Raw genomic sequence first — 10,299 nt, 5'->3', positions numbered from 1 at the left:
CTGTCCCCTCTCTAAGGCTTAGAAAGAAGGGAAGCCAATGAAGTCAGGCATCAAGGATTATAGAACTAGCCAGATAGGTATGTGGGAGCCTAAGATACTAGTTCTAGTAGTAAATGGTCTCAGTTATGCTATGAGACGCTGCAGGATTTAAAAGCAGCCTTGCAGCTGGCCTCTACGAACATGGAAAGTGCAGATGGTACCCAGCAGCAATGGTGGGAATGAACAGGCCTGTGGCAGCCCTTCTGGTTTCATGGATTTGGAGTCATGAGCAAGGGATACAGGAATCCCTTTCTGCCCCAGGGAGGGGATGTGGCGGTGCCATCTGTGCTAAGACCTGATGGAGGCCTGGAGGCCATTGAGGTTGCCATCTGTGGGGCCACTAGACTGGGGACAAGCAGCTGGGACAGTAGACCTAGAGATGGATGCTCTCACATCACCAACAAGCTGACAGACTTGACCGACTATATCACAGAGCAAGGGCTTGCTGCCTGATACACGCAGAAGCCTATACCGTGGCCCTGGCTTTTGAGAAGAGGAAGAGCTTTATCACAAGGTCCACCAGCAAGGAGACAGAAGGCAGGGGCAAACCCATCTCCCTGATATGGGTTTGGTCAAACTTTATGAATTAGGGAAGGATGGGTTGGTATGAGGAAGCACTGGCAGGTCAGATTTTGATTGGGAGGATTTTAAGCAAGACAATTTATGATAAAGTCTGGAAAAGGGCTTTAACCTCTGGATCTTCCTGAACAATGGACCCCTTCCTCCTCCTGAGGAAAGATCTGGCTTTCGAGGTCTGGCTGTGTCCCAGGCCTTTGATTCCCTGGTGGGGAGAAACTTGGGTGCCTGGAGGCATCTCAGGTCAAAATATCCCCTTCTGCACATGCTCTAGTAACATGACTCACAGTTTAGACTCAGTGCCCCTGTAAGATGACTTTGACATCCTGTTATTGATATGATAGGGACAGACCAGACCAGACCAGTGTGAACTGGTCTGGTTACAGCTGCACCTGTGGGGTCAGGCAATCCAGCCACTCAGCAGCAAGGGCCACTGGACTCAGAGGACGCTGTCGTGGTCTGACAGTCCCTCCTTGCCGCTACCAGGAGGACGGGATAAGTGTCTTTTATCTAGACAGTGGCCATCTCAGGGAAGTTGGAAGTAAGGGAGCAAAAGCTAAAAGACTGAAATTTTGATTATAAGGTCTATGCCATCCAAGAGATCAGGGAAACTAGCTGTTGCTATGAGGCTAGCTTTGCATAGACTATTTAAATGTAATCATTTAAACTGACTGTTTAAAATCAAAGACAGTGAAATATTACTAATGGCACATCTAAACTGTACATGCTCCTGAGCTTGGTGGGAGTTTGTTGAGGAAGATCAGGTCAGTCTTAACAGAAAGAAAACACTGAGCTCTTCGGTCACATCGGATTGCAGTGTGAGTAAGTGAGTATTCATTCTCCCCAGCCGAGGACTTTCAGCCTCATTTGCGAGGGAGAGGTGACTTTAAGCGTTTGTTGGCCCTAGTGTCTCTCTCTGAGCTATAGACTGGAAAGACGGCTTCTTTCCCCTTCCATTCTCCTGAGCCTCCAGGCTCTTCTGAGATGGACACACGCTGCTGGAACAAGGGGTCCTCACTCCTCCCAGCAAACCAAAGGAAAACCTTTTAATTCAAATGATGTGTTTTCCTGTTAGGAAATAGTCTGGCCTAATAAATATGCTCATTAGAGCTTTTATTTCAGTTCACACTATCTTTTCTTCCTAAATTCTAAATTATACTAAAATACATTAGGTGGCAAGAGAGTGATGAATCCCCTTATGTAAAGTGGCTATAAGTAGACATTGTTTGTAAAAACTTGGCATTGAGACATCACCAAAAGCATCCTCTCAGGTCTGCAGAAAGGATTTTGGAAATGACATGTGATACATTAATTCTAACTTACTGCTTCCCACATACCATGGAATGGAATAATCACTTTTTTAAATGCTGAAAATATTGGATGATTATTTCTAATGTGAAACTTTTAACATCATAAAATATGCACTGTGAAATGCCTGTCATACATATATCTGTCGGGTTGGTAATCTCTAGGATAAAGGCAAATAAATATAAAAGCAGAAAAATGAAAGTTGCAAGGGAGCCAGGCCTCTCCCTGAGATTTCTGGTGCGTCTAGGCTTCACCCACCAGTGACACGAGATTTTTGCTGAGGATTCTACCTCTTAACTCTCCTGCTTGCTCTGCTGTCCTCCTTGAGATGTATCTTACTGCGTGCCCTTTCTCTTGGAACACTCATTTTATCACATACTGTATGGGAGTCATTTACTAAATATCAGTGTGATCTAGAAAATGTGAAGAGTTCAGTTAAGATGCTGATGCTGTGATAGCAGTAGTGGAAGATTAGGGAGCAGTCTCACGTTGATGACGCAGTCTTTCCTTTATCCTGACAGTCTTGTCTTTCAATGCAAAAGCGTCAGTATGTTCACTGCGGAAATTAATGATGAGCCTTTTTTCCGCTAGAAAAGAAAAGGAGAAACATTGAGGTTTTAGATGATAATTGCTCTTTGCTTCTGGATATGAGTCTTCGGAGAAATTCCCTTTGGTAAATGCAGTTCAATGCCATGCAGTGGCAAAGGCCATCAGAAGCTTTCATAAAGAAGCTAATAGTATAGAGTAATAACTATTTTGCCAGGGCGTTGGGGGAATTCACCAGAGAGGTTCTGTAAAGTGGTTTAGAGATGAAAAGTGCAATATAAATGCTAAGTAGCCACATGTTTTTTCTGGGAAGAGGTGCAGCAAATGTAATCAGGGTTCTGCTCAAGCTGAGCTGCCTGATGGTCACCTCCACGCTCACAGTTCATGCTGAGAGAATCACCCGCAAAACTTCCAACAGAGCATCTTTTCCCCTGCTACCACAATGTAAGCCTTTTCCACAAAACTTAGGGCAGCGCAAGTCTCTGAAAGCTTTTGCATGATTGTGAAGAAAAAACCAGCACAAGATACTTACATAGTAGGCACTCTGTTGATTTTGTTTTGCTTTACCATTGTTTGCGGGAGCCCTTTATTCGGTGTTTTTCAGTGTCTCCAGGATGTCAGCACTAGATGGCGCTCCGTCACTGCAGAAGACTGGCCTACCGGCAGTGCAGGCAGCGATGGGAATCTCATTTTATAATTAGCCGAGGATACAGATAGGCAGAGGTTTATTTTAAGCCATTTTCTTCTCGTTTTCCTTGATAAGAAATCCTTAACTTTTATATTTTGGAGGGGAAGGGGTGGCCAGGGACCTACTGTCTGATTTTACGTCTGCATAAAGCAAATGCAGTTTGATTTGATTCTCAGTTTGAGGGACAGAGTGCCAGGCTGCTGGCAACGCTTCCTCACAGTGTGGGTGTAGGTAATGGTCTACGATGGCACTCCTCCTGCCACTGACTCTGTCTCACGTGAGCAGGCGGAAGGTGAGTGGCGGTCTGGAGAGATGGAGGTGTGTGATTGAGTCTCACGATGAGAATATGTTTACAAGTCTTTTCTTCTCTGAAAGCTACTGACTTTAATTTTCATCAGAATGAAAGTACTGGTTTTCTTACAGTCCTTGGAAATTCCCATAATGGACTGAAATGTTCCTCGGCCCTTTAAAAAACAGTGTACAGTGATTCAGACTATTAATATAATTTTTAAGATAACTGAACAGTTAAGCCTTAAGGTAATGTCTAACAGCAAACGCTTAGCACAAGAGATTACTGGCTTTCACAATAAGCAGAATTATTTTTGTGGGCACAGGGACTACTCCCTGCAGCTTCCCTTTGTCTACAGGTGCTGTGAGGAGATGTGTTTTAATTCGTTCATTGTGTTATGATCAGTTTGGTGTTAAAAACATTCAGAAGGCGTTAAATACTTTAAAGAACTTAAGAGGACAAAGGAAATGAGTTCTTCACCAGAATAAAGGCCTCTGAATGATTCCCTGGTTATTTATACGTTATATTTGTTACGTTATATTATACGTATTTTTACATAAAAATTATACGTATTATGTAATATTATACGTATTACGTTATATATACGTATTTATACGTATAATATATTTGTCCCTTATTGAGGCAATCGCAGGGCTTCCCCGGTGGCTCAGATGGTGAAGAATCCATCTGCATTGCGGAAGACCTGGGTTCAATCTCTGGGTTGGGAAGATCCCTTGATAAGGGCGTGGCAAACCGCTCCAGTATTCTTGCCTGGAGAATCCCCAGGGACTGGCGGGCTACAGTCCACGGGTTCGCAAAGAGTCAGACACGACTGAGCGACTAAGCACAGAGGCCATAGGGCATCCCAGGTGGCTCTAGTGGTAAAGAACCCGCAATAAGATTCCTTATAGCAGATACTCAGAAAGGAAATCGGGGAGGAGAAATTCTTGAAAGAGAAACCAGAGAAGCTACTGAAGAGGCTAAAAGTAGCTTGATCTAAGAGACGGGGAGAAGTTCAGGTGTTATGTTAACACCATAGATCTTAACCTGTGTGCTGGGACACCCCAGGGAACTGCAGCAAACTCACAGCGGTGCCCTGTGACTCTATGATTTTTGAGAGAAAGAGATCATCACCTGTCAGAAACCAAGCAAACTACTTCAGAGTTTCAGTATTGCATTGCGCTCATATTCCTTTAAATGACGTATTTCTGCAAAGCTGGTGTTACTGAGGTTAAGGGGATAAAAAAACAAGCACTATTTTTCCACCACCGAAGCAATGGACACGAACTTGGACAAACTTCGGGAGATGGTGAGGGACAGGAGTCCTTGAGGTTGCAAATAGTCGGACACGACTGGGTGACTGAACAACAAAATTTTAAAAATCAGCATGTAATAGTGAGGGTGGCAGTGTCTGACCTGATTCCAACAACTGAGGAGTCGTGCAGCATCCAAAAAGCTCATAGATACCTCGTTTGTAAGTGACTGTAGTTTATAAGTAAGTGAAACTTTTTTTTTCCCCTTCAGTTTATGTATATTATTTTTTCAAATGACTACTAAAATTGTTAGGACATAAATACTTATTTGGTGTTTTGGATCTAACTACTCAATGAAAGGAACTATTAGGTATTTATTTTGGCATGGGGTTCCATGAAAAAATTACGGAGAACCTTGGGGTACCATGACCTTTGAGGAAGTTTGAGCACTTCTGGGCTAACTTTTAAGTGGCTGCTCCATCTTCCTTAAGGAGTGGCTGACATGCTCCCATCTCCAAGCCTTTGCATTCACTGTATCTCCATGTGGCATGTGCTTCCCTCAGATACCTGATTGATTGAATCCATCACTTGCAGGAAGTCTGCTCAGATCTCACCTATTCACCAAAGCTTCCACTCATCATGCTCACCTCTCCAGCTCTCACCTACCCCTTCTTATTCTATTTTTCTACCATGTATATCACTTTTTAAGGCACTAAATTATTTAGTTGTTTGTTATTTTTATTATCGTCTACCGTCTCACTAAACTGTGTCATATGGGAAAATGTCTTTATTTACTGACTTGTAAATTAAAAAAAAAAGTTTGGAAGAGTGCCTGGACACAGAGTTCTTTGTAAATATTTATTGAACTAGTGAAAAATTGTTGGTGGTATCTCAAGCCTGGTAAAGCCATGTTTCCCATATATGTTTTTATACAAAATGTTTAAAAAATCATACAGATAAAAATCCCTTAGGGACGAACTCTTCCTTGCTCAGAGATATTTTGTGGTTCATGTACTGGAAGGAAAGTTAACTGAGTCACGTTCTTGTTGCTCCTTAAATAAACTCCTGTGTTTTTACTTTATAGAGTGAGAAAGTAAATGAATCCCAAAGTTCTATTTTTGCTTTCCATAGTTCTTCATTCTTTAAGATTAGCTTAATATATACCAAGCTATAGCTATTAGCTATACCGTTCCTTTAATTATCTCCAGAGATGTGATCTTTAGTTCTATGAAAGGATTAAGAAGTATCTGTGATGGTTCACTTAAAACTTGAGACCTCTCTGAAATTAAGAAAACCTCACAGAGGTGCCAGGTCTGCTATAGTGAGGTTTGGAATCATTACAAAGAAATGAGGGAAGAAGGTCAGCTAAACTTGGTTGATTCAAGGTGGAAAGATTCCATGTTGACTCAGTTTTCTACACTGTATGACATGTTACCACAAACTCGGCGGCTTAAAATAACATGCATGTATGCCCTCACAGTTGGTGTGGGGTGAAGAGGCCCCCTGCCCAGGCCCTCACAAGGCTGCAGTCAGAGTGCCAGCTGGCTCATGCTCTCAGCTGAAGGCTTGACTGGACAGAACGGCTCCAGACCTGAACTCACCCCTGTGACTGAGTAGCTGGGGACCCCTGCTTCTTAGTGGCTCTTGGCTGGAGGCCCTCTTGGATCCTAGACGCCGAGCAGTTACCAGTCATGTGACTTTCTCCATGTCTGGTTTCTGACCTGCACTTTTTCCCCTCTGGGGCCAGGCTGCATGGCATGCAGGATCGTAATTCCCTGTCTAGGGATCCAGCCTGTGCCCCTTGAGCAGAGTCTTAACTGCCGGACCGCCAGGGAGGCCCCTCCATAGCTGGTTTCTAACATGGTTCGTTGCTTCTTTAAGGCCAGCCCAGGACTCTCGCTAAGACAGAATCATGTAATATGATCGTAGGAGTGACAGCCCATCATGTTTGCTATCTTCTATTGGTTAGAACAAGTCATGCATCTTACACTCAAGAGGAAGGGATTTTACAAAGGTATTAGCATCAACAAGTGGGGGTTATTAAGGTCTGCCTGGTATATCAGGTGGCAGAAATGGAGCACTTCTTTATTTTCTGTAAGAATTCTGACTCCTGTTTACCATGTCAGCTCTATATTAGACTAATGCCCTTTTCCTTGCCTGTATTCTCCAGCAAGAGCTGTGGAAAGGTCACTGACTGTGCTCCTGGTGTGGGTTCATAGTGATGAACCTTCAGCCCAGGCTGCTCTCTGTGCCCCCTGAGGCCCCCTGACCAGCTCTGCTGAGAGTTGCTAGCCCCCTTATCTGACAGAGGTGGTTCAGCTTTAGGCTTTTTGCTGCAGGAACTCTGTGTTGGCTAAAAAATAAAGGCTTGAAAATACATTCTCCTCCGTGAGTTTTAGGCTTAATTGTTTTATGTTAATTTTTTTGAAGGTTAGTTGTTATGTTTGTGATCTAATGAAGTACTACCTTGGAATCAATGATAACACGTTGTGTCTTGCAAAGCGTGTTTAGATATATTTAGATGATGGGACCTAACACAGCACATATGTTTTCTTATCACAAATATTAAAAAATTACCTAAAAACTCTGTAGCTTACCCCTCAGTCAGTCAGTCAGTCAGTTCAGTCGCTCAGTCGTGTCCGACTCTCCGCGACCCCATGAATCGCAGCACACCAGGCCTCCCTGCCCATCACCAACTCCCGGAGTTCACTCAAACTCATGTCCATCGAGTCAGTGATGCCATCCAGCCATTGCTCGTCTATTTTATTGCTAGCAAGTGATGCTCTCTTTCTATCAAGACAGACTGCGGTAATAGTGACGAGCATCATGGTGGAGCTGCCTTGTAGCTACACGGGATCACCATGGATAGACACTAAATCTCCTGCACCCTGTCTTTCCCCGCTCTTAGAGTTTCTCAATAGAGTCATCCATAAAACAGCCTTCAGTCCTTGGAAGAGTAGAGGAGGGGCAGATTGTTCTGTTCTCACTGGCTTAAGAAAAGTTTGGGCAAAAACATGACTCAGGACTTCAGGAAGACACTAAATGCACTTAAAATAACTATGTTTTACTTAATTTGACCTACACGTTCACCGAAATACAGTGTGCATTTTATTAAATATTGTTAACCAGCATCTTAAGAAAAACATAAGGATAGGGTTGCATTTGGCATTAGAGAAAGAGAAACCAATACTGCTGTCTTGCATTCAGCTCTAAAAAACAGGTTCATCACCTGATAGATTCTACTAATTATAAAACTGAAGTTTAGAAAGAAAAGAAAAACACAAAGTAGTGATTTAACAAAATTAATCTATCATTTTTACAATGAATATATATAGTTTCAATAATAAGAACAATTAAATGTTATTAATAAATTAACCTATCAAAATACATGTGCAAGCTATTTAGAAGTTGGAAAAAAGTCATTTTTTGAGGTATTACGAAGTAAAATTTCACTGGGGATGAATACTGGAATGTTTTTCTCAGAGCTCAAGAGAATCATAAATCCATGGAAACTGAGGAGTCTCAATTTGCTTTGGTGAAAAAGAACTGTGGGAAGCTTAGCCCAGGGGTATGAATCTGCATTTATAAAAGCCATAAAAATTTCACTGTTTTTAATCATCTCACCTTTCTGTGGATTTCACTGTGAGTGAACTCTGTACCCATGAAAAGCCTATGATACATAGTTACCCAACAAGATGGTCAGGATTCAACTCTTCTAATAAATCAATAAGTGTTTTTAAAATATTTATCAAGCACTGTCAATATCTTGGATGCCGTATAGAAAGCAGGTGGATTTCCCACGGCCTCGTAATTCAAGGCACCACGGCGTCCATCCCACCACTGGTCGTCAGAGTGCAGGGTGTATGTATCTGCACATTCTCTTTAGAGGAATGTTGACTTTAATTTTGGAAGGTTTTGTAGGCTTGATGCAGACTTTATAGGTAAAAAAATTCTTACAGCCTTCTTAAGGTTGAGATTTCCTGTGCACATGCTGGGGCTGCTTCGTAAGCCAGTGTCTGTTTGTGAGAGAGGAGGTTATTGACAAGCAGGTCAATGGCTGCTCCACATGGGGACCCACGTTGAGAAGGTACCATGTCCGCAACAGCAGACCTATAGCAGTGGTTCTCCAATTGAAGCTTCTATCAGAATCACTTGGAGGCCTTGTTAAAACAGATTGCTTCCCCACCCCTAGTTTCTGATTAAGTAGATCTGGCTGTGGGGTGTGAGATTTGGCATTTCTAATGACATCTTAGATGATGTGCAGCTGTTCTGAGAACCACATTTTGAGAAGCAGTGACCTGGAGGGTCATCCTAAAGAAACCAGTCCACCCTAAAGGAAATCAGTCCTGAATATTCATCGGAAGGACTGATGCTGAAGCTGAAACTCCAATACTTTGGCCACCTGATGCGAAGAGCTGACTCCTTGGAAAAGACCCTGATGCTGGGAAAGGTTGAAGGCAGGAGGAGAAGGGGACGACAGAGGATGAGATGGTTGAATGGCATCATCAACTCGATGGACATGAGTTTGAACAAACTCCGGGAGACGGTGATGGACAGGGAGGCCTGGCATGCTGCAGTCCATGGGGTCATGAAGAGTCGGACACGACTGAGTGACTGAGCTTACTGACTGCCTGACCTGGAGGGTCAGACCATTAGCTGGTTTGGTTAGGAGCTGGCTGCTTACAGGGAGAGCATGAGGAGAGGCAAGCTGTAAGGAAGACCTGAAATGAGAGTGAGGACCCTGAGACTCGATACGAGATGCGTTCCTGGGGAGCCCACAGCTGACAGTGATCTTGGGAGCAGTCACTCCCTCCCCTTACCTGCTGGCAAGAAACAAGGAATTGCTCATGTGGGGAGACAGTTCTCATTGTGATTAGGGCCACGGGATTTGGGGTCAGCTGAGAACCGAGTCTGAGTTCCTGCTCCACCTCATAGCGCCAGAGTAAGCCATTTAACCTCTTTAAAGACAGAGTCGCTTCTCAAGAGCAGCAGTGTGGTAGTCATCCGTCCTTCCAAAGCAGAAGGAACCCCAGTGAATGTAACTTCTGCTTGTCCTCCCTCTGCCCAGCCCTGGAACCAGGGCAGGGTTCACATAACCTGGCTTGGCCCCATGGCAGGCAAGACTCCCTCCAACCACTTTACGTTTTCAGCTTCATTGTTGTTGTTTAGTTGCTCAGTGTTGTCCAACTCTTTTGCGATACCACCGACTGTAGCCTGCCAGGCTTCTATGTCCGTGGGATTTCCCAGGCAAGAATACTGGAGTGGGTTGCCATTTCCTCCTCCAGAGGATCTTCCCAAATTAGGGATCAAACCTGTATCTCCTGCATTGGCAGGTAGATTCTTTACCACTTGAGAAGCCACCCTGGTAAAGAATTTGCCTGCTAGTGCAGGTGATGCAGGAGGCTCGGGTTCGATCCCTGGGAGGGAAAGATCCCCTGGAACAGAAAATGGCAACCCACTCCAATATTCTTGCCTGGAAAATTGCATGGACAGAGGAGCCTGGCGGGCTACAGTCTAGGGGGTCGTAAGGAGTCAGACACTACTGAAATACACACTCACAAGGGGAAAGCTTTTCAGCTGGGGCTCTTTAAAAAGAAACA

Source organism: Moschus berezovskii, chromosome 9 (assembly GCF_049115385.1).
Source record: "Moschus berezovskii isolate FMDL1 chromosome 9, NW_MosBer_1.0, whole genome shotgun sequence".
NCBI classification, from domain to species: Eukaryota; Metazoa; Chordata; class Mammalia; order Artiodactyla; family Moschidae; genus Moschus; species Moschus berezovskii.
The sequence above is the reverse complement of the archived record's forward strand: the minus strand, read 5'-3'. Positions refer to the sequence as shown.